The 23,575-nt window shown below is 37.3% G+C and overlaps 1 protein-coding gene across 2 annotated transcripts in view; it reads right to left on the bottom strand.

Moving 5' to 3' along the window:
• Window positions 1-251: 251 nt before the first annotated feature.
• The window catches only part of LOC121876811 (nicotinamide/nicotinic acid mononucleotide adenylyltransferase 1-like), a 162,915-nt gene continuing 139,591 nt past the window's right edge, over window positions 252-23,575 (bottom strand). For both annotated transcript variants that reach the window (XR_006090819.1, XR_006090820.1), the window contains exon 9: window positions 252-3,767. The gene's annotated coding sequence lies outside the window, so the exon portion shown is untranslated. The remainder of the gene's footprint in view (window positions 3,768-23,575) is intronic.

Raw genomic sequence — 23,575 nt, 5'->3', positions numbered from 1 at the left:
ACTGCCAATACCTAGTGCTATTACCCATATCAAAATGAAATCCTCATATATTGCATACAACAAAAGAAATAATGCTGTCATGAACACAACTCCAAATAAAAATATAATGACCCCTTTCAGCACAGATATGTTTAACACTCACTTATCTACTAATGATTCCTTGTGTGCTAAGTAAAGTGTAAGTGTACTAAATCTTCAGTTTTATCCCCACATACACCAAAAGACATGTCATAAGGATAATGAAACTAACATTTTATTATCCAGTATGATTACTGCACTCATATTACATAATACCTGTACTGGCAACAAAATAAACAGCCCATCAACAAGTGCTAATCTTCTGTCAAATACGATTTCACTGCTAGTTTGTAGAAAGTTTTCCAAACCAACAGAGGTCATATCAAAACTACACACACTATCCAGCATACTAGTCAGTACTTGTGGTAGATATGTAGATACACTTATGATCCTGAACAACGGAGGCAGCACAGTGGCCACAACATAACCAGAACTATTATTATGCACACTTGAATCAGCTTTGCAGTCATGTCATTGGCAAAACTACAGTACTGTATATTCCTTCACACAAGCGGCAACTCATTTGGACATGATCAAACCTATACAGTTTTATATAGGGTAATGGACTTTACATAAACAGTGCTATATTGATATGTATTATGAACCACTGGTGAGTCAACACTGACTAACATCTGCAAGATCTCTTGTATTTTTTCTAATTATGGCGGTGATACAGCACAGGTGTTAAAAACAATTTGTGCACTGGTTTTGCAAGGCTCTCATAAATTCATTTCCATCTTGCCCACAAATAATTTACTACACATAGAAAAATGCTAAATAATATAGGATTTATATAGTACAGTACAGTACTGTACTAATTGTCTTTCTTCATAAATTTTATTTGGTCACTAATTGAAACAAAAAAGCAAGGAAAATACTTCAGTTGCCAAACTAACATGGATAATTACTACAGGTATATCAATAATTGTTCAGTTAGTTTGATGCAATATTAATTTATGTATACTTTCTGTATTTTACCGTAGGGGCTATTTTACATACAGTATATATATATATATATGTCAACAAGTCACAAAGTTACTGAGACACTTAGGATGACCAAATGAGGTAATATGTGAGCCATTACAATGCTTAAATAAGACTTGGGTTACATGAGCATCACACTGAGACACTAAATAACTCAATTGAGACATAGAGCCAAGGAAGACACCTAAATTAATTTGGTGAGAAATTGAAATGGCAAAGTTAGTATATTAATAGAATAGAGTACAGTATGGCTCTAATGACTGAGTTATCAAATTACTTTAGTGAAATACAGTACAAAGATTACTGATTGATGTAACAAGTCACTGAGTTGAAGTTGTATAATGCTCATTTGAGATAAGTTGTGAAATAAACCAATCTAAATCTTATATAATTATTTCAGAGTCCTAAATAAGCCAAAATAATAATGTAAAATATAAGAAAGCTTCCCAGCAGCATACAGTATCCAGTTATTTCGACAAGATGTCAAATTATCCTAAAGGACAGTAAGTTACCCTACATTGGCAATAAGTTGCCCTACCTAGGCACTAAGTTCATTTGTGAATCAACAATTCTAGCATTTTGAAAGTCTGAAAAATACAAGCTACAAAAATAAGAACTGTACAGTACGGTAATTGGATTAATCTTAACAAATTGTTACATCAAAATGGTAGATGGTAATATTGAAATTACTGGTAATTGACTTCAGTTTGATATAAGTTAGTAAATCATGGAATTTGTGCTCACGCCAAGTGAGTTTGTCAACCATCAAAATACAATCATTTCTTTATAATAACTTCAAAATCTAAAGAGTTTGTTGTATCAAATTATTTAGCGGTAATCAATTTACATAGTGCATGAATCCTTAGTCCTCATGTCTAATTTAGTCCAAATTTCCCTCATGTCTTATAAGGGTCCACAAGTCCAACATACAGTATACAATTCTCAGAAATTAGGTGCCATGCAGTCTCCCAAGTCGCACATGTCTCCTACAACTCTGCAAATCTATTACTTGTATCCCACGAACCTCAGTTAATCTTGTACACAGTAATAGTATGTCTTGCAGGTTACTCTTCCATTCAGTCCAAATGTCTTTAATATAACATGTGGACACTCTTTTTATCCCAAAGTCCTTCACAGTGTATTTTTCATGCCGCATATGCATCATTTTGTCCATATTGGTCACAGTTCATATTTTACTTTACTTTATCCTCTTCACCACTCTAGGTTCATTACAGTAAGTAATAAAGGACATGTTAGATTTTCTGCGCCTTGCCATAATAAACAAGTTTCTAAGGTCTTGCCACGTCATTAGCTAATTCTCTTAATATTTTACCCCATTAAATTTATGTCTACGGTAATCAAATTTCACAAGTCCTTCAAATCAGGTTTAAAGAGAAGCATCTATCAAATTCTAATCATGTCAGTTTACAATAACAGGATGACATAAAAAAAAATCTGGTATAAAATAAATGAATGAATAACAACAACAGCTTGATGTTAACACTGAACTACAGTCACTCAAGTGAAGGTCATTGGCACTGACTAACAATAAATAATTAACACAGACACAAAGTGCCACTGAGTCAATGATGCATCAGTAAGTTGACCAGTGAAGAAGTGGCCATATAATATGATAATGCAGAGTTATAACTGCAGCGTGTGCCATCAAGCGTGCAGTAGTGGTAGATTATATGTCACATGAGAGTAAATATCAGACCTTACAATCAGACCAAGGCAATTTTAAATGCCAAACTCTTTTCAATTATAATAGATACAACAGTACATGACATACATTTCAGTATTCAGTTAGTCCAGGTACTGTACTGTAGTGTGTACAGCTGACAGCTCCCTTTCACGTACAACTTGGTCAAGATAATGTACTGACTAATACTGTACCGATGTAGCCTGAAACTCTCTCTTGGGGTAAGGAAGTGACCTATAAAGTTATTGTGTTGAGAGATTACATTAAAGTTTGTCTGATGAACCAAATTGTTCTGATGAAAGTTGCAAGAGAGAAAACTAGTAATATTCTGAATTTTAATTTACCCTATTAAATAAAAAAAATTTATCCAAATAAGATCTTCATTAAATAATAATTATTGGATTTTCTTATCAACTTTGTTTCACATTACATGTTGAAATATTAATTAGATGCTTCGGATTTCATATGACTTTTCTTTATCTGCAGCAAATATACTTACTATACCTAGTGAGGTCCATAAATTACCAACTACTGTATATACTTTCTATGCAACACAATTTTGATAATACTGTACTGTAATCTTTTAAACATGCTTTTTTGCAAATCTTCTCAATGCTCATTTATTTCTATACAGTACAGTCCAGTACAGTACTTCTAAAAGACTCTAAACAGTTTTTAAGTCTCATCTCTCTGCATCAGACAAAAATCAATTGGTTATACAGTATTACAGTTCACATCTCAAGGACAACTTCATTTTATAAAGCTTAATGGTGACCAGATCACCTTCAGTACATCACTAATCAGAGAATTCACAAAGAATCTGGGCCACCTCTCATCAGGTCCAGCCTAGAAGGAAGGTTCCAATTCTCAGGTCACAGCCCTTGTTACAGCTATTGTCACACCAAGACAGGCATGTATTCTGGCCGTGGGTCATTGTGCCTTGTGCATCCTACGCGCCCCCATAAGTTCTTCACAGATGACATACATGGTTCCCGTTGCTCATCTGAAAGACAGAACTTCAAAAGTTAGCAAAAGCAGAGTAGTAGAAGAAAAAAAAAGTGGTCATATATATCTAATACTAAATCCTAAACGGGTGCTAACATTAAACATTAAAAGTGTATTGAAGATTTAATAAACATTATGGTCACAGTTCTAAAATTACTCCCAAAAGGGAATTACCTGAGATACAGTGTCATAGTGTTCCACTATATAACTCAAACCAGTTACGGTATAAAAAGATCACAACAAACACTTTGGGAGGCACAAGACAAGAAGCCAAACACATTGGCTGTACATCTCATAAAGGTCCCATCTTCACCTAATGGAGCCCATTAGGACTTGATTGATTAAAGACTGAGTCCCAATCCTAGTGGTTAGTTTAACTCAGAGCAGGATCCATAAGGATTGGGCTCTACCAACCAACAGCACTAGAAAATATATATATATATATATATATATATATATATATATATATATATATATATATATATATATATATATATATATATATATATATATATATATATATATATACAGTTGTACCCCACTTAACGCGGTCAATAGAACCCAGAGGGTCCCGTGTTAAGTGAAATCCGCATTAAGTGAACAACAGAACATATGGGATTAATTCCAATACAAACCGGCCCGACCCCCAAACTCCACTTTTTGATGGCACATACCTATGTTGTAGTAAAAATAACATCTTAATTTTATGATGGTACATGCACTCAATTAATACTTAAGAGAAATAGAGAAATACAGTCGCCAAGTTAATGTCCATTCAAATAATGGACTCAACTCCCTCCCCCTCACACACTACACTGCCGGCTCTTCCCTCTCTGAGAAATTTTTGGGGGAAAACCACTAAATTTTAATAAATAATACCTCAAACTAAAGTTAGGATAATACAATTGACATTGCTGGATTCCTTGTAAGACCAGGAATATTTTGAATATAAATGTCATATATTTTGCACAAAAGATAACATAGTTACCTAGAGAAAAATTTTATCTAAAATTTGTATGTTTAATGCAAAATATATGATGTTTATATTCAAAATGATCACCAAATTATAAGAATTCCAGCAATGTAAATTATATTCTGACCGGGTAATTTGTATGAATTTTATGAGCTAAAACAGGCAGTCAGGCAGGGTGGCGGTGGGGCAAATCTAAAAATAGCGTCCGAGCCGGACACTCACCGCGTATATGTGGAAAAAATCCGTGTTAAGTGAAAGTTCAGCTCTGGCGAGGCACCGCGTATATGATAAAACGCGTTAAGTGAAACCACGTTAGGCGGGGTAATACTGTATATATACAAAATCTCTCCGGTATAAGTTCTCACCTTGACACCTGAGTCTTCTAAAGGCACATGTGTAAATAGTTTCTCATACATATCTTTACTCATTATGGAGAAATCAGCTGCAGTATCCACTTCCATGGTTACAGGTGTGTCATTAATACACAAGTCCACATTGTACCTATGTTTAACTTTCTCTTCATGACTGGTGTAAATAGTAAACACATGGGCACTCTCATCATTATCAGATCCAAAATTACTAACACTCTCATGAATACTGTTTTTCATTTCCTTCTCTCCACCTTCAACGGCATGTACTCTACCTTTATCACCTCACAGGCAGGAGCAATATGTCCAATACGTTGACAATTGTAACATTTTGAATTCTTGAACTTACACTGAAAGCTTTCATGTTTCCCTCGGCACCTCTTACATTTTAAATCAGCATTTGTTCTTTGTTTTGTGGTATAATTATTCCTTTTAGCTACAGTTAGTTTACACACTGAGCCACTACTGCCAACTGTTTCACTACCAGCATTGGGAACAAATTCTATGGTGTTTTTCTCGGCCAATTCCATACTCGTAGCTATCTGACATGTACTTTCAAAAGTTAAGTTAGTGGTGTTCATTAACTTATTCTGTATTTTTTCATAATTCAGGCCTATTACAAACCTGTCTCTTAGAGCTCGGTTCAAGAACTGTCCAAAGTTACAGTGAATGGATAATTTCTTCAAAGCTACTATATAATTACTTACTGATTCATCTTTACCTCTATCTCTTGTGCCAAATTTGTAACTTTCAGCGATCTCAAGTGGAGCAGGGTCAAAATGTTGCTTCAGAATCTTGATAATCTGAATCAGTGAGGAGTCTTTGGGCTTGTTTGGAACCAGCAAATTGACCAGAGTAGAATAAACATATATATATATCTTGATAAAATCACACGGGAAAAGGGAAACAACGGAGCACCTTAGTTTTTGTCTTTATTTAAGACATCTTCAGAGGCAGTTGCATCTGTAGATGTCTTGAATAAAGACGAAAGCTAAGGTGCTCCGTTGTTTCCCTTTTCCCGTGTGATTTTATCAAGATTTATCTTATCCACGTTTTCATTGTGGATCTACATGAAATATATTTATATATACAGTGGGGTATGCTATAACGAACGGATCCTACTATGAATATTCCTATAACAAACGGTTTTACCTATAAAATTGAGAATGCTATAACGAACGAAACTCCTACAACGAACATTATTAAAAAATTTTTTTCCCTAATTTATTGATTTTTATTACAAGTATTAATGATATTCTTTATTTCAGGGGTTTAGATGCATATGTATGCACTTTTTTACAATTTTTACAATTTTATATTATATTTTTCAGTGTTAAGTGGTTGTATTTGGGGGCCTGGAATGAACGAATCCTATAACGAACGAATGCTATAACGAACAAGGTTCTAGAACCAATTAGATTCGTTATAGCATACCCCACTGTATATATATATATATATATATATATATATATATATATATATATATATATATATATATATATATATATATATATATATATATATATATATATATATATATATATATATATATATATATATATATAGCTTAACTCTGTATAGGATCTATAAGGATTAGCTCTACCAAATCAACAGCACTAGAATATATATATATATATATATATATATATATATATATATATATATATATATATATATATATATATATATATATATATATATACAGTATATATATATATACTATATATATATATATATATATACAGTAGTACCCCGATTTACGCGGTCAATTGAACCCACAGGGTTCCGTGTTAAGTGAAATCTGCGTAAATGGAACAACAGAACATATGGGATTAATTCCAATAGAGACTGGCCCGACCGCCAAACTCCACTTTTTCCGACACAATACCTATGTTGTAGCAAAAATAACATCTAAATTTTATGATGGTATGCTCACACAATTAATATTTAAGAGAAATACAGTCGCCAGGTTAATGTCCATTCAAATAATAGACTCAAATCCCCCCCTGCCTCTTCCCAGCTCACTGGTCCCTACCTCTCTGAGAAATGATTGGGTGAAACACTAGATTTTAACGTTTAGTAATAAATAATACCTCAGACTAAAGTTAGGATAAAATAATTGACATTTCTGGATTCCTTGCAGGTCAGGGAATATTTTGAATGTAAACTTCATATATTTTGCACAAAAGATAAAATACTCGCTTTGTGTAAACCAAATTATTACATTAGATCTAAAATTTGTAATACTCGCTTTGTGTAAACCAAATTATTACATTAGATCTAAAATTTGTATGTCTAATGCAAAATCCATGATGTTTATATTCAAAATGATCATCATATTGTAAGAATTCCAGCAATGTAAATTATATTCTGGTCCAGTAATTTGTATGAATTTTATGAGCTAAAATATCTTCAGTTAATAAAAAAAAAATATTCTTCACGACACTATCTGTCAATCAAAGTACCCCAACTTCCCCCACCCCCCACCTTCCCTTCCTACCAGAGAAATGTTGGGTGAAAAAACTAATTTTAACTTTTAGTAACAAATAATACCTCAGACTAAAGTTAGGATAATATAATTGACATTGCTGGATTCCTTGTAAGACCAGGAACATTTTGAATATATAAATGTCATATATTTTGCACAAAAGATAACATATTTACTCAGAGTAAACATTAGATCTAAAATTTGTATGTCTAATGCAAAATCTATGATGTTTATATTCAAAATGATCATCAAATTGTAAGAATTCCAGCAATGTAAATTATATTCTGGCCGGGTAATTTGTATGAATTTTATGAGCTAAAACAAATATCTAAAGTTAATAAAAAAAAAATATTCTTCACACCGTGCCAGATGGTCGGTCGGTCCCTCCCTCCCCCCCACCCTCCATCAACCCTCCCTACCAGATAAATGTGTGGGAAAACCAGAATATTTACCTTTTTAGTAATAAATAATACCTCAGACTAAAGTTAGGATAATATAATTGACATTGCTGGATTCCTTGTAAGACCAGGAATATTTTGAATATAAATGTCATATATTTTGCACAAAAGATAACATATTTACTCAGAGTAAACATTACATCTAAAATTTGTATGTCTAATGCAAAATCTATGATGTTTATATTCAAAATGATCATCAAATTGTAAGAATTCCAGCAATGTAAATTATATTCTGGCCGGATAATTTGTATGAATTTTATGAGCTAAATAAAAAAAAAAATTATACTTCACCGTGTAAAGGGATACACCCACCGCGGAATGTGAGCATCCTGGGTTCTGGCAGGGCACCTCGTAAACGTGGAAACGCGGAATATGGGACCGCGTAAAGTGAGGGTTGACTGTATATATATATACACCTAGACCCCGACTTACGACTACGTGGACTTACGACCGTCGGGACTTACGACCGCCTCAGATATAGATAAAAAAATAATAATTTAAATGACACACGCATTTTCTATACCGAAACGTTTCCAGTTAATGTAGTCTCCATGTATAATTAGAAAATTATGGGGGCCCCATGTGCATTCAGCTGACTACATTAAAGGTTAAGTGCTCAGTCACACTGTATCCATTCCTTATTATTTATTACTTTCACTGTACTGTATCAATTCATCATTATTCATTACTTTTACTGTACTGTATTTCATTGTAGATTTTTTATTAAAAAAAATTTTTTTTTTTATCTATGTCGGACTTACAACCATGTCGGACTTACGACCTGGATTTGGGTCCCTAACCCCGTCGTAAGTCGGGGTCTAGGTGTGTATATATATATATATATATATATATATATATATATATATATATATATATATATATATATATACACACACAGTTGTACCCCACTTAACGCGGTCAATTGAACTCAGAGGGCCCCGCGTTAAGTGAAATCCGCGTTAAGTGAACAACAGAACATATGGGATTAATTCCAATAGAAACCGGCCCGACCCCCAAACTCCACTTTTTGAAGGCACATACCTATGTTGTAGTAAAAATAACATCTTAATTTTATGATGGTACATGCACACAATTAATACTTAAGAGAAATAGAGAAATACAGTTGACAAGTTAATGTCCATTCAAATAATGGACTCAACTCCCTCCCCCTCTCACACTACACTGCTTGGGGGAAACCACTAAATTTTAATAAATAATACCTCAAACTAAAGTTAGGATAATACAATTGACATTGCTGGATTCCTTGTAAGACCAGGAATATTTTGAATATAAATGTCATATATTTTGCACAAAAGATAACATAGTTACCTAGAGAAAATTTTTATCTAAAAATTGTATGTTTAATGCAAAATATATGATGTTTATATTCAAAATGATCACCAAATTATAAGAATTCCAGCAATGTAAATTATATTCTGACCGGGTAATTTGTATGAATTTTATGAGCTAAAACAAATATCTTCAGTTAATAAAAAAATAATAATCTTCAGGACACTATCTGTCAATCAAAGTACCCCACCTTGCCTCCCCCCCCTCTTCCAACCGCGCGGTCAGTCCCAACCCCACCCCCCACCAATCCTCCCTTCCAGAGTTTTTAACATTTAGTATTAAATAATACCTCAGATTAAAGTTAGGATAATATAATTGACATTGCTGGATTCCTTGTAAGACCAGGAATATTTTGAATATAAATGTCATATATTTTGCACAAAAGATAACATAGTTACCTAGAGAAAAATTTTTATCTAAAAATTGTATGTTTAATGCAAAATATATGATGTTTATATTCAAAATGATCACCAAATTATAAGAATTCCAGCAATGTAAATTATATTCTGACCGGGTAATTTGTATGAATTTTATGAGCTAAAACAAATATCTTCAGTTAATAAAAAAAAAAATAATTCTTCACGGGGTAACAGATGGTCGGTCGGTCCCTCCCTCCCCCCCACCAACCGTCCCAAGGAGATGTGTGGGATAACCACTAAATTTTAATAAATAATACCTCAAACTAAAGTTAGGATAATATAATTGACATTGCTGGATTCCTTGTAAGACCAGGAATATTTTGAATATAAATGTCATATATTTTGGACAAAAGATAACATAATTACCTAGAGAACAATTTTTATCTAAAAATTGTATGTTTAATGCAAAATATATGTTGTTTATATTCAAAATGATCAACAAATTATAAGAATTCCAGCAATGTAAATTATATTCTGGCTGGGTAATTTGTATGAATTTTATGAGCTAAAACAGGCAGTCAGGCAGGGTGGCGGGTGGGGGGTGGTGCGAATCTAAAAATAGCTCTCGAGCTGGACACTCACCGCGTATATGATGAAAAATGCTGCGTTAAGTGAAAGTTCAGCTTTGGCAAGGCACCGCGTATATGCGAAAACGCGTTAAGTGAAAGCGCGTTAAGCGGGGTAATACTGTATATATATATATATATATATATATATATATATATATATATATATATATATATATATATATATATATATATATATATATATATATATATATATATATATATATATATATATATATATATATATATATATATATATATATATATATATATATATATATATATATATATATATACAGTAAAGTCTGCATTTACTCGGATTTTGTTATGAGTTGTTTGGTCATTTACGCGGAGAGCGGCTGGAGAGGTCCAGACCGCCACACCATTTTTTACCCACGCGGTCCATTCTTAACCATACGCGGGAAGCGGCGTGGTGAGTGGTGCGCATTAGGCCGCTCTTATGTCATCGCTGATGTCATATGACGTATCGGACTGTGATTGGGCCACGCATCCTTACCACCCACGCATTCCCTCCGCCGCTAGCTGTGATTGGTCTAATGTAACATAACATGCTCTGCCACCAGAGGGTAGAAGTCACTGACCTAGCCGGGCCTGTCTCATTGTTCTCAGTCTGTGTATACAGTTGTCTCTTGTGCCCGCTATTCCCCTCACAACTCACAATGGCTTCCACGGGACCCCCACCACCAGAGAAAATCATTGAATTACCTGGACCAAGCCATGATAATGTGAAGGAAATCATCGAGTTGGGGGAGAAACTTAAGCTCATCCTTGACAACGACCCAGACAAGCATCGGTATGAAGTGTCTAATAACCATCTGACGAAAGTTATGGAGCCGTATATCCAGATCTATCTCGACAACATCAATGCTAGTTGTCAACGTAGTATTAAAGACTTCTTCGCCCGCAACCCACCACAACCACAGCCAGCCCAAGTCAGTGATAGTGATATTGACAGTGAGGATATGGATTTTGAGAGGTTTGTCTGGGAGGCCCTGCAAACCTCTGCGAGTAGTGAAAGTGATTCACCGGAGGGCAACTAATCTGCCCTCTGCCTCGGAACCAGCCGCCATCCACGTGTGCCGACCCATCTTTTCTACTAACGTAAGTGTTAAAAAACCTAATATTATTGATATTTCTCTTAATTATTAATTGTGTGTGCATACTACCATAAAATTAAGATGTTATTTTTACTACAATGTATGTATTGTGTCAGAAAAAGTGGAGTTTGGGGTCGGCCCAGTCTTTATTTCAATTAATCCCATATGTTCTGTTATTTCATTTACGCGTTTCTCGTTTTACGCAGGCCTCCGTGGGTTCAATTGACCGCGTAATTGCAGAATATATATATATATATATATATATATATATATATATATATATATATATATATATATATATATATATATATATATATATATATATATATATATATATATATATATATATATATATATATATTCGTGTAATTCACATCTTCAGGGGTGAGTACAGACTAAAGAGGAGTACAAAACAAGGTGTATATATACAGAGGAGGGTGAGACCAGGTCTACAATGGTCAGGTATTAGGTAATGACCCTACTAATCTTTAAATAGCACAGCAACGGTCGGTAGTCAGGTCAGAGGGTAAGGTGACCCAACCTTCTCACCTGGTTACAAATCTTCTTAATTACAAAATTGTCCAGTTTGTACATGCCATTACTCAAATTCATGTTGAATGCTTCGGTATGTTTAATGAGACTAGATTCTATGATGTTCCTACTATCAATTGAATTACAAGGTAATATTGAGGAGGCATTATCCCAGTCAATGCAATGCTTGTTATCCCTCAAATGAACAAACAGAGCATTGGATTCCTGGCCTGTCCTAACACTATATTTATGTTGTTTAAGTCTAGTTACAAGACTTATACATATATATTACAAAATTTTTAAGCCATTCCGGGATCATCAACATCACTGTCACTGCTATCAATTTCATACAAAGGTTCCTCAGTTGACGCTATCATCTGTAGCGTGTGAGGGGCCTGGCTGAGGTTCGTCGTGGGGATGACTTTTTTTTTTTATGAAAATGTCGAGCGTTCTTTGTTTTGTCTGCTGTTTCTTCTCCTCGTAGATTTGACGATATGCAGCAAACACTGCGTGTGCATTCCTCTCTATGAGTGAGAAGCGTTTAGTGTTGGGGTCCATCTCTACAGCAGAGTGTTAAGGTCGGCGAAGAATTTAGATAACCCATTTACAATGAACTTCTTCAGTATCTCCTCCACCTCCTTCTCCTCCTCACTTTCCTTTTCCCTTGTCTCTTCTTCAGCTATTCGATGTTCCTGTAACTCTAACAACTCTTCGTTGGTTAGTTCTTCAGGAACAACCTCTAGCAGTTCTTCTATATCGTCGTCGTCCATGCCGAGGTTCAGCTCGTTTGCCATGTTCACAAGATTGTTCGCAATTTTCTCAAGTTCTGTGACCGTTTCAAAACCCTTGAAATCGTGCACATATCTCTTCAAGACGTTTTTCCACACTCCGTTCATCATTCCAGGCCCAAGCAATGTTCTTGATGCAGTGGTACATGTTGTATTCTCTCCAAAACTCCTTCGGTGTCTTCTCGTCATCCTCCGTTGCAGAAATAGCCATTGCAAAGGTCCTCCTGAGATAGTAGGACTTGAAAGCTGCACTAACCCCTTGATCCAAAGGCTGAATCAAAGAGGTGGTATTCGGTGGCAGGAAAACCACTTTGATGTTGAGGTGGAGGTCACCAATGAAGGGGGGGTGACCTGGAGCATTGTCCAAAATCAACAAAATTTTGAACTCTATCCCTTCTTCTATGTAGTATCTTTCGAGGTCACCAGCATAGCAGTTGAGAAGGGCATCCTGGACCAATGCTTGCGTCATCCATGACTTTTGGTTGGCTCTATAATACACTGGCAACGTATGTTTGTTGATTTTTTTAAAAGCCCTGGGGTTCTCGCTATGCCACACCACAAAAGGTTTCAACTTGAATCCGGTAACACCCCCCCCCCCCAACATCACAGTCACTCGGTCCATGAATGCCATAAAGCCTGGCATCGACTTGGCCTCCTTGTGTATGAATGACCTTTCTGACATCCTCTTCCAAAACAAGGTCTCGTCCATATTAATTATTTGCTGGGGCAAATATGCTCCGTCGACAATAAGCCTGTCCAATGTATTGATGAATTCCGATGCTGCTGTAGAATCTGCACTCGCCGACTAGCCGCTGACTTTGACGTTATGAAGCCCATAGCGATGTTTGAAGCGCTTAAACCAGCCAGAGCTTGCGGAAAACTCTTTGTCATAGTCCGTTCCTGCTTGTTGCTTCAACATCTCGAACAAACTTTTTGCTTTGGCCGTGATGGTTAGTGTGCTGAGTGGGACTCGCTTTTGAGTCTGGTCTTCAATCCAGGTCATCAGCATCATTTCCATATTCGATATCGGTCCCTCTCGAAACTTTGTCAAGCTTGTTGCCTTCATTGAAGCCGATCCTTTTACCGCTTCAAGAATCTTCTCTCTGTTTTTCATTATCGTCGTGATCGTAGAGTGCGACATGCCGAAATCACATGCGATAGCATTCACAGATTTGCCGCCATCACACTGTCTTATTATTTTCTGCTTCTCCTCCAAATCAATGCTCTTGAGTTGTTTCTTGCTGCTGCTACTACTAGGGCTGGTTGAGCTGCGTTTGGGACCCATGATTAACTTTAGGGTGGATTGATTTTAATAAAATCAAATGAAAAGACACTGGAATAACTCTCACGATACACGGAGTTGCGGCGCTGCCGAAAGGCAAAACAAAATATACACTGTTATACAGTTTGTAAACTTTTTATTTCATAAGTAAGGAAATCAAATTAAAAGTACTGTACTGCATACTACAATAGCCAAAAAACATAAACCAGTAACATAGGCATTTCTTATATCTATCAAAACATATTATGGATACAGTATATAGTTACTGTACTGTATCATTATACGCCTGGCAGCACAATCTATAAGAACACGCGATGCATGCGTGACCGCGCCCGCTATAAGGTCACTTACGTCAGCTACGTCCCGTTGTCTGAATGTTTTTTTCCCCCCATATTATTTTCATGGGCCACGGACGTATATACAATTGAACGTTGTTCGGATGGACGTTAGGCGGCGCATGACTGTGCATATATAAATATATATATATATATATATATATATATATATATATATATATATATATATATATATATATATATATATATATATATATATATATATATATATATATATATATATATATATATATATTTCATGTAAATCCACAATGAAAGCGTGGATAAGATAAATCTTGATAAAATCACACGGGAAAATGGAAACAACGGAGTACCTTAGCTTTCGTCTTTATTCAAGGCGTCTTGAATAAAGGCAAAAGCTAGGTATTTCCATCAAATATATATGTCAACCCTCGCTTTACGCGTTTCCACGTTCTACGCGGTACCCTGCCGAACACGGAATGCTCACTTTCCGCGGTGTGTGTACCCTTTTACGCAGAGAGCGGCGGGCAGGGTGCGTACAAGGTTGCCCAGTCATCAAAACATTACCGAGTTCTTCACCCGCCACCCACCACAGCCGGCCCAAGTCAGTGATAATGATAGTGAGGATATGGACTTATATGGACCTTGAGGGGTTTGACAAAGAGGCCCTGCAAGCCTCTGTGGTGGATAGTGATACAATTGATACAAGTGATACAGGTGAGGGCCAATAATCTGCCCTCTGCCTCGGAACCAACCCCCCATCCCCATGTGCCCAGCCATCTTTTCTACAAATGTAAGTGTTAAAAAACCTAATATTATTGATACAGTGGGGTATGCTATAACGAATCTAATTGGCTCTAGAACCTTGTTCGTTATAGCATTCGTTCGTTATAGAATTAATCCGTTCCAGGCCCCCAAATACAACCACTTAACACTGAAAAATATAATATAAAATTTAAAAAATTGTAAAAAAGTGCATAAATATGCATCTAAACCCCTGAAATAAAGAATATCATTAATACTTGTAATAAAAAAAACAATAAATTAGTAAAAAAAAAAAATGTTCGTTGTAGGAGTTTCGTTCGTTATAGCATTCTCAATTTCATAGGTAAAACCGTTCGTTATAGGAATATTTGTAGTTGGATCCGTTCGTTATAGCATACCCCACTGTATTTCTCTTAATTATTAATTGTGTGTGCATACCATCATAAAATTAAGAAGTTATTTTTACTACAACGTAGGTATTGTGTCTGAAAAAGTGGAGTTTGGGGGTCGGCTTGGTCTCTATTTCAATTATAATCCCATATGTTATGTTGTTCACTTTATGCATTTCTCACTTTACGCGGGCCGCCGTGGGTTCAATTGACCGCGTAAATTGAGGGTTCAATGTATATATATATATATATATATATATATATATATATATATATATATATATATATATATATATATATATATATATATATATATATATATATATATATATATATATATATATATATATATATATGAAACCCTCGATAATTCTGCACATTGGGGCTCTGACCTTGCCGAGTTCACAGCACAACGAACACCTCATGACAGAGCTTACCAGTGTCATAAGGTACTGTACAATCAGCACCATAAGACACTTACAATCAGCACCATGAGACATTATTTAATTGAATAAGACAAATGTAAAACAGCTCTTTACCCAATCACATTTGCAGACCCGGGTAAAAAAAAATGTGCCTGTCAATATATTTGTGAAGATGTCTGCAAGTGGACAACAGTTTTGGATAGAGGATCTCCCCAGCCCCCTAAGAATCTGGTGGTACAGTATAAAGCTATTATTACAATACATAATTCCTTATAGAGAGAAAAAATACTGACTTTTGAAATTTTATGTGCAAAATGTATACAGTCAACCCTCACTTTACGCGGTCCCACATTCCGCGTTTCCACGTTTACGCGGTGCCCTGCCGGAACCCAGGATGCTCACATTCCGCAGTGCGTGTACCCCTTTACGCGGAGAGTGTCCGGCTCGACGCTATTTTTAGATTCGCCCCACCCGCCTGCTCCCGCCTCCTCCCTCCTCCGCCTGGCCAAGCCGCGCTGTAAGGTTGCGCAGTGCATGTCTCTGTTGCGTTATCACTGACGTCATATGACGTATCGGACTGTGATTGGCCATGCATCCCTACCTCCCTCCGCTGCTAGCTGTAATTGGTTTAAAGTAATATGACGTGTCCACCCGGGGGAGGGAGGAAAGACGACGCTTGACCTAGCCGCGGCAGTTTCATCCCTCCAGGTCACACCGTGTAATCGTGCATCCATTGTTCTGTAAAATGGCTTCCGCCAGACCACCGCCCCCAGAGAGAAACCTTTCCTTGCCTGGACCCAGCCGCCCTAAGCCCAAGAAGACACGACGTTCCTTAAGCTACGAGGTGAAGTACAAGATCATCCAAGAGTTAGAGAAAGGAACAAGAAAGGTTAATTTGGCGCGCCAGCATGGTGTGAACGAATCTACGATCCGGACGATAAAGAAGGAAGCAGCCAAGATAAAGGAGTACATGAAGATCACAAAGTCTACAGGTGCTTCTATGATCAAGTATTTTCACAACCAGGTGCTTCTCAAGACGGAAAAATTACTTGTGAGTTACTTGGTGCATCAGGCGCGATGGAACATGGCGGTCGACACGCGCTCTGTTAAGGAGTACGCACGTGAACTGTATGCTGCAGTGTCACGAAAGATGGGAATTACAGAGCCCAAACCCTTTAATGCTTCCTCTGGGTGGTTACAGAGGTTTAAGATGCGGAACAAGATCACCAATATAAACATTGGTGGTGAAGAAGCTAGTGCTGACCGTGCTGCGGCTAGGGAATTTCCTCCGTTTTTACGTGAGATTATGGAGGAAGGACAATACACCGACGACCAGGTGTTTAACATGGACGAATCTGGTCTTTTTTGGAAAAAGCTACCTTCCAAGACCTTCGTTGTGAAGAATGCCAGCAAGATTCGGGGCCGGAAGATGCAGAAGGAGCGCATCACCGTCCTGTTTACCACCAATGCCTCTGGTACCTGTAAGCTCAAGTTATCGGTGATCCACACAGCCCGCAAGCCGCACGCCTACAAGAGCATGGACATGACCAAGCTAAATGTCCACTGGCTGACCGCACGTAAGGTGTGGATGTTCTCTACACTGTCCCTCTCCTGGTTTGATGACTGTTTCGTTCCCGATGTAAAGAAATTCTGTGAGCAACAGAATGTGCCATTCAAGATTTTGTTGCTGCTGGACAACGCACCAGGACACTACGTCTATATTACAGCCCATGGACCAAGAGTTAATCTGTAATGTAAAAGCTGCATTCCCAACAAAAAAATTCCAGCTCCTGAACGACTACACTAACACCAGGGAAGAGTTGCGTAACCTGAATGACACCACCACCGATAGCAAGAGCGAAGAAGATGAGGATCAACAGTTGGTAGAGCAAAAAATACTTTTCAAACAATTCTGGAGAATATTTAACATCAAGAAAGCTGTGGACTTCTTGGTGGAGGCATGGGATCAGCTGTCTGTAGCAACTGTTCGTCACGCATGGAGACATGTGTTGCAAGGCATTCCGGGCGTAGGGCAGAGTCAATCTGTGACTGGTGAGGTTCAGACTGTTGCAGTAGCAGTGGACCTTGCCAGAGAAGCTGCGCAGTGTTACAGCTGCAGGCTTCTCCGAGACCACCAACGACGACATCCTGGAGGTGATAAGGGATCCTGATGTGACTACCGACGAGATGGTAGATGATGATGACGTCAGTGAAGAGGCAGGTGGTGCGTCATCCCAAGAAGAACACCGCTTATCCCATAGTAATGTAAGGGGTGCCATCGAGTGTGTCGAGAAAATCAAGCTCCTCCTTTCCGACGACCATGACGCAAACAGGTATGAAATCTTCACTACCCAGCTGTTGCAGACTATGGAGTCCTACTTCAAGGTTTATCACAACATCATAAACACCAGCCGTCAGCAAAGCATAACAGAGTTCTTCGCCCGCAACCCACCACAGCCAGCCCAAGCCAGTGATAGTGACAGAGGTAGAGACAGTGAAGATGACTTTGAGGGATTTGTCAGGGAGGCCCTGACAAGTGTGGATGACAGTGATGGTGACTCACCTGAGGGCCAGTAGCCTGCCCTCTGCCTCGGAACCAGCCTCCATCCCCGTACGCCGACCCATCTCTTCTACTACCGTAAGTGTTCAACCTAACTTTTAGTTTTCCTAACCTAACCTTTATTTTTCCTAACTTAACCTTTATTTTTCCGAACCTAACCTCTTCTATATTACTTGTTTGTGCATACCATCATAAAGTTAAGATAAAATTTTTACTACAACATACAGTAGTTGTGTGTCGTCAAAAAGTGGAGTTTGGGGGTCGGGCCAGTCTCTATTGGAATTAATCCCATATGTTATGTTGTTCACTTTACGCATTTCTCACTTTCCGCGGTACTCTGTGGGTTATATTAACCGCCTAAAGTGAGGGTTGACTGTATGAGAATTGAATTTTGAGCAGATGTGCCTGTAACTAGCAGTCACAGTGGTCAGAGCTTTGCTTAACCCTGCCCATAAGGAGCTTTTCAATGTATCTAATACAGTAGATGTAATGTGGTGGTTACAAATATGGCCAGTCAAGTGTTTAGATCAGGAGTCATTCTTAGCAACCCATCCTTTCTTAAAACTAAGTGAGCCATAAAGGCAAGACTGCGAGTCACAGTCATTACATCTTACCAACCCAAGGTCTGACTATTAGGAGGTGAAGGGGACTCCAGCTCACTCATTTCAACCCTTATCCATGTACACAGTGAAAGAATGAAGTAACTTCCCAGCTTTGGCCAAAGTATAATGAAACCTGGCAAACACTTTCCATGGTTCAACAGGCCTGCCTACTGTTTATGGGCTCCACACATGTGTGTGTTGAATGGCTCAACCTTTCTGCAATGTATTTATCATAACCCTGGGCAGATACTTCATTCTCTCACTGTATTTCATGGACCTACATTTCTTGAGTGTATGACCTGTAATATCTGGAATAATGGAAGGTGGAGGTGATACATAAAAAAGTTACTGAAGACATCCTTACAAGGCAGAGCCAACCACATCTTAAAAACACTACAGAATAACTTTAGCTACTGCCTAAAGCCACACAGTCTGTGTTGCAAAGATCGTTATGCTGTTTTGAAAGACCTGGACAAAAGATGAGCTGGTATTACCAAGCCACAATTTCACCTTATAAATGTAAAAAGAAAATACGTACTTACCTGCTATACACACACACAAGCACAAAAGTGAGGTTATATGATACAGTATTGTAGGACTGATACAGTGTATAGTGTTTAAGATAAGAACCTTAGTCAAAATCATACCATGTCAACACTTCATGGTGAAAGAAGAAGAATGTGTCCCACACTAGGAATTAGGACAGTGCTTCTATACACTTCCATAGGACTTTGAAGCAGATCCCTATCTTTTTCCTTTACAAATGTTATGCTTCTATACAGTATGAGATACCAGATAAGGTATTAAAAAAATGATCAACTGCCTGATTGACTAGTAAGCTGAGAAGAAGTTGAGAATAAAGTAAAGAAAATATAGGCACAGCACAACAAGTCCTTGTTATCTGTCAGTTTGCTATCCACAAATCCGAGTACTGTACAGTACTCATGAGGTCAGTCTAGGGACGGCACCCCGACCTCTCGAGAACGTTTTAGAAACATATACAGTATATGAGAAAAACCGTGCATTGCACAGCTCTTCTTCACACATAAGTCTCTTGAATAAAAGTCGTGATGCTTCTATATCTTCACTGGTATTGTAGAAAGTCAGTTCTTTATGTCAGACAATCCCTTAGTAGCAGTTTGCTTTGGCAGACTGGAAATTATGCATGGCTTCTCTTCAGGGTGTCATCATCCAGGCTAATCTTACAGGTAAACGGACACCACAAAAGTTGCTGGCTAAATTGTGTTATATGTGTTACTGTATTATGTTATAATGTTATTGTACAGTACTAGATTTTGGACGGCTTCAGTACAGTAACTTGGAATACTTTGTTCCCTAAGCCTATCGATTTTAAACCAAAACTTACTACTGTACAGTATTCATATAGACACATGAAATATACACGCTACCTGTACTGTATTAGTTTCAATATACAGTGACCCCTCGTTTAACGAACACCTCGGTTAACGTAATTTCGATTAACGAACTGCCTTCCATAAGGATCTTCAATTCGGTTAACGAAAAAAAATTCGGTTAACGAAGTTCTTACGAACCGACCTCAGCATGTTTTCGCTTGCACTGACCGGGCAACCAGCTTTAGTATCAGTCTGCCAATACATTAATCGGTTCTAGGGATTAAATTCCTTACTATTTTAGTAAATATCAAGAAGTTTATACTATTCAATAATTTTAAAAGTTTAATATTAAATTTTTGTCATTTTAACAATTATTGAACATAATTGAAGGTAAAGTGACTAGTTTAATGCGCGGCATCCAGCCTCTTAACACAGCAAACAGAAGTTAGTCTCTCTCTGTTTTCACTGTAGGTAACATCTTGCTTGAGACTCTCTTCAACTAAACGCTTTTTTCTGTGTTTCCAAGCAAATTATTGGTCATTTTGAAATATATTTTACATATTGACAATATATAATGCAGTGCAGTGTTGATTTAAAGAAAATAATCTTGAATTACACCAAGAGAGCTAAAATTTTATGGGTGAAATGGCGCCCCTCCGTTAACGAACTCAATCCGTTCCAGAAGGTCGTTCGTTAACCGAAAAGTTCGTTAACCGAAACCATTGTTTCAATGGGTTTTTGGGTAATTGGTTCCAGCTCACCGAAAATTTCCGAAATTCAACAAAAATGGTAGAAAAGTTCACTTACTTTGAGGTGTGTATGTAGAAGGCTCCTGGATGATGATGATGATGATGGGATTTAGAATGGGGGTGGAAGAGAAGGAAGAAGAGAAGGCATTGGGGTGGAAGAAGTCACCCCATGGCGCCATTTCACCCATAAAATTTTAGCTCTCTTGGTGTAATTCAAGATTATTTTCTTTAAATCAACACTCCACTGCATTATATATTGTCAATATGTAAAATATATTTCAAAATGACCAATAATTTGCTTGGAAACACAGAAAAAAAGCGTTTAGTTGAAGAGAGTCTCAAGCAAGATGTTACCTCCAGTGAAAACAGAGAGAGACTAACTCCTGTTTGCTGTGTCAAGAGGCTGGATGCCGCGCATTAAACTAGTCACTTTACCTTCAATTATGTTCAATAATTGTTAAAATGACTAAAAAATTGAATATTAAACTTTTAAAATTATTAAATAGTATAAACTTCTTGATATTTACTAAAATAGTAAGGAATTTAAGCCCTAGAACCGATTAATGTATTGGCAGACTGATACTAAAGCTGGTTGCCCGGTCAGTGCAAGCGAAAACATGTTGAGGTCGGTTCGTAAGAACTTCGTTAACCGAATTGAAGATCCTTATGGAAGGCAGTTCGTTAATCGAAATTATGTTGACCGAGGTGTTCGTTAAACGAGGGGTCACTGTACTGTACAGTATATTGTAAGGTACAGTTTTATAATAATTGGTAGTAATATTAATAATAAATAATAATAATAATTTGATATTAATATCTCCATTAGCCGGAATCTCTCATAACTGGAACTCTCCGATAGCTGGAATTGAAATTTTCTCGTAAAATGATTCCCAAAGCCAGAATTTTCCGGAATATTCCAACATTGGAAAAAAATTTCGAGGCATATTTTCTGTAAAATTCTGAGAAAATTTTCCAGCACCCTGTACCCAGAAAATTCCAGGGATGGGGGTGTTTTTCTTCTGGGTTGGAGAAATGAAAATCAGGTGCATTTTCCGGAAATTCCAAGAAAAATTTACGATACCCGGAAAATTTTGGGGATGGAGGATATTTTTCTGGGCTTGAGAGACGATTTAATGTACAGTTTCTGGAACTTCTGAGAAAATTTTTACGTTACCCGGAAAATTCAGGGATGAAGGATTTTTTCCAACTTTGAGAAAGTCGTCCCATTGCCTGGAAATCTCTCATTCCCTGACGTGCTCTACACCAATTGTTCTGGCTAACAGAGATACCACTGCTTATAACTTTATTTACTTAATGATCACCCACTTAAGGTGGCCATGCCAAGAGAAGGAAGCCAGTGGCCTGTATAAGATCCCTCCATTGTTCTTGATAATTGAAGCCCAATACTGTTAGTGATCTCACAGTTGGGCTGATAAACTGTTCCATAGGTGTATCACCCTCTGTGTGAAGAAGTATTTCCTTATGTTCGTTCTGCATGATAACTTAATGAGCTTGTAGTTATGTCCCCTCGTGTTGGTGGTGCTTGACATCAAAAAGAAATGGCTTGGGTTCACATTTTCCAGCCTTTCAGGATTTTGAATGCTTCACTGAGAACTGCTGTATTATGCCTTGTCTGAAGGGTTGTTAGTCATAAGGCCTTCAGTTTACTTGGATAATCGAAATGACATAGTTCTGGAATCATCTTAGTTGCACTGTGCTGCACTTTTCTAGGGATGTTAGGTCCTTCTGGAGGTAGGATTTCCATGCCTGTATACAGTAATCCAAACTGGGGACATCCCGTTCTGGTTTTACCCGACAGCTGCCATCAAGTAATCACAGCTAACCAATGCAGGCATGGAAAATGGCCATAAAGCATTGACGATGTTGATTTGGCTAATGCCAGCCAATTTTACTCAGAAGAGAGAGATCCCTTGTACCCAAAGAGTTACTAAACTATCTCTGCTAACCCCCTTCACTATGGGACACCACTTTTCATATTTGATTTGGCTAACGCCAGATGATTTTATTCAGCAAAGAGACACCCCCTGTACCCAAGGTGCTAAAACACAGGGCATCTAAAACTAAAAGAACATGTAGTATTAATTAGTTTGATAGTAACTAAATGGCATGTGTAAATTAAATCTTGATAAAAATCTAACTTGTTGCCCTGGAGGATCATTGTTCCATGAAACATATCTTGACAGATTGGGGGTTGTTGGAGACATTCCTTTATAGATTGTCATGAGTGTTCCACCCATCAGCCTTGTACACTGGCTACTGTCACAACTGGGGTTGGATTTCTT

Source organism: Homarus americanus, unplaced genomic scaffold (assembly GCF_018991925.1).
Source record: "Homarus americanus isolate GMGI-L3 unplaced genomic scaffold, GMGI_Hamer_2.0 scaffold50281, whole genome shotgun sequence".
Lineage (NCBI taxonomy): Eukaryota > Metazoa > Arthropoda > Malacostraca > Decapoda > Nephropidae > Homarus > Homarus americanus.
The sequence above is the reverse complement of the archived record's forward strand: the minus strand, read 5'-3'. Positions and strand labels throughout refer to the sequence as shown.